Source organism: Sus scrofa, chromosome 8, assembly GCF_054392235.1.
Source record: "Sus scrofa isolate SSC_HxYL_T2T_F1_AM1 chromosome 8, Sscrofa_HxYL_maternal_Yorkshire_Landrace_v2.0, whole genome shotgun sequence".
Classification (NCBI taxonomy): Eukaryota; Metazoa; Chordata; class Mammalia; order Artiodactyla; family Suidae; genus Sus; species Sus scrofa.
This window is the reverse complement of record NC_139390.1, coordinates 78357718-78360543: the sequence shown is the minus strand read 5'-3', so window position 1 is coordinate 78360543 and position 2826 is coordinate 78357718. Positions and strand designations below refer to the sequence as shown.

Here is a 2826-nt window from a genome sequence, read left to right as displayed (position 1 = left end):
GTACGAAGGATCAGGTTCTGGTGTCATCGTGTTTGAATCTGTTGGGAAAGCGCGTTCAGGCTTTTGGGGGGGGGGGGGGGCGGTCACCATCGTTTCAAAAAATTTGTTGTTAAAGCAAAGGAACATCGCGGCTGGAGAGGCAGCAAGAGAAAGAGTGAAAAGACTAGACCCATTTCTAATCGTGAGAAGGCCTTTTGGCACGGAATGATTTTCTGGAGGTCTGGGTACTCCGTGAGCCTCACCGCCTCTGTAAATCCAGGGCTGCGTACTGCTATCTAGCTAGTCACCAGCTGGATTCGAGTCCCTTCCAGATTTGTGTTACTTGACTCTTGCCTCAACGCACTTCAGCAGTGAAATTGCTATGCAGTTGGCCCTGGTAGGCAGATGCCCAGATGAATATGGATTGAGGGAAGTTGTGTTTTGGGTTTGCCAAGTTCTCTTGCTACTTCTGAGTGTTCCTGATTTAAATAGTAAGCATCGCTTCTAGAGGAAATAGGAGCAAAAAATTCTCTTCTCGCAAAATTATTGCAGTAGTTATATTGTGTCTGTTATCGTGCAATACTTTTGTGTGTGGGGAATACTTTTTGTCGTCATTTAAAGATGTGTCTTCAAACTTCCTGGGAGTAAATTAGCTTCCCCCTTGGGCACCTGTTAAATATCTACGCGTGGTAATAAAGGTGCCCCAGCTGCTACTGGTTCTAGCATCTTCACTCGCTGCGTGTGTTCTGCTGCCTTTTCTGGGCACAGTGGAAAGCCCTGGAGTCCCACCTCCTGAGATAAGTCATGATTCTGTCACTTAATAATTATGCACCCCCCCCCAGGCACAGTTGCTTAAACTTGTTTTAGCTTCACTGATTTCACATAGAGTTATTGGGGAATTCAATGAGATAATGAATGGAAAGCATTTAACCCAGTGCTGGCAGGTAAGAATTCCTCGAGAACTCCAGAGTAGTAGTATTATCTCAGCTGTGAACTGGGGAATGATCATATTTGCCTGGCTACTTCACAGAGCTGTTATGAGTCAGTTCATGGAGAAAGCTACAAATGTCATCATGCTAATGAGCCCCATTAGTTGTTTATTAGTATCTTTGATAAGAACTTTAATACTAGTTTGATTGCAAATTCAAGCTTTTATTACTTTGAGGAAGTAGGATTTCTCCTTAGGACTGAGAGTGAGGGTCATGTCCACCTTGCTTCTAGTACTGTGCATGGCACACAGTAGGTGCTCATTCAACACATCTTGTCTGTTACGGCCCTGCTAGGTGCTGGGGATGCAATGGGGAATAAAACAGACCGGGTCTTTGTGATCCTTTTACAGGGTTTTGAGGCAGGAGGTAGATGGGCCCCTGCGCTGAAAACAGCTGAGACTTGTTAGGCCCAGGAAACTGAGCCTTGTTTCTCTGTGACACTTAAAGGAAAAAGGTAATTGCAGGAGCTGAGCTCCGCTGGAATCCAGAGATAAGATTGTGAGAATGGCTGGGAAGGAGGGGGCAGAGGCTGGAGCAATGAGATTGCCAGGGGAGTTTGTTGACCAAGACATTGGTCTCAAACCCTGAGCAGGCAAGACTTCCCCACCGCCGCAGGGGAGTGCTTGATTTTTTTATAGACAGGGGCGTTTTGTTGAGCAATGTAGTCTGTGGCCTTGGGGCTTATCTTTGTCTTTGGGAACTTATCCGTTACATGGGCCTGCTTGATAAGAGGGAGTCTGTGTCCTTTTAGGCCTTGTTTCATGTTCCATCTAGAAAGATGACCATTCAATCACTCCTGGGGTCAAGGAGAGCTCCCCAATTACACATGCGCAGTAAGACTGTAGGGGTCAGAAAGGGAGGAGGCTCCAGGCCATAATAAGTCCTGATACCTCCTGGCACCCTTTGCCCTGGAATCCATCTTTGTCAAAAGATGTGCACGCACGTTGGGGAGGGTCCTGTGTCCAGTCAGGTGTGAGAATTAAAACAGGACAATTGGCTAAAGGTAAACAAAGACCCAGAATAACTGTCCTATATAAGTGATTTAAATCAGCTCTCTGGCTTGCTGCTCATTGCGGGGGACACCCACATTCTACTTTAGGGTGTGTATTACGGCTTTGCTTCTGACTTAAATAAATGACTTCTCTGTGTGCTCCCCTACATGTTGTGCTGTGACTCTAACAATAAATTTTATGCCTGTTTTCACAGTCTTTGCCTCCTTGAAACATTCTTGCTTTCAACAGGGGGCAAGAATGAGGGCAATTCTTCTTTCAGCCTCCAGCTAATCTAGTGGCTAGGATTCCTGGTTTTTGTCCAGTCTGCCCAGGTTTCATTCCTGAGCAGAGAATTAAGATCTCACTCCAAGCTGTCACTCACTGCTGTGTCTCCAGGATCAGTTTCTAGTGTTTGTTGAATGCATTAATTAATAAGACACCACCTATTTTCATGACTCTTGCATCCTCACAGCTTGATGGTTGCTTCATGTAGTAATTTTGGTTTCATAGCTGGTAGGAAATAACAAAGATTCTTTATTTCACCACGTTCCATACCTTCATTAGAGCCATTACTCGGGGAATCTCTCATTCCTTCTCTCCCTTCTCTTTACAAAGGTAAAACGTAGTTACATTCAGTAATCTAATGAGTAGATGTTATTTAAGAGTGAGGATAGTGACGTTCCAGGCTTGTTTTTTCCAGCCTTGTTTTCTTCCAGCCTTGTTGGCAGGTAGTTTGATCATTTTTTTTACAAATACAGTTAACCACATACCCATAACAGGATCTTATTACCGGATCTTTCCCACTCCAGGTCGAATTACTATCTCTGTAACATTTTACTACATACTTAGCAGTGCTTATTTCATGG

At 44.6% G+C, this 2826-nt stretch overlaps 1 protein-coding gene across 2 annotated transcripts in view; it reads left to right on the top strand.

Moving 5' to 3' along the window:
• Window positions 1–2826, top strand: part of SCARB2 (scavenger receptor class B member 2) — a 101968-nt gene that overhangs the window by 335 nt on the left and 98807 nt on the right. The gene's annotated exons all lie outside the window — the stretch shown is intronic.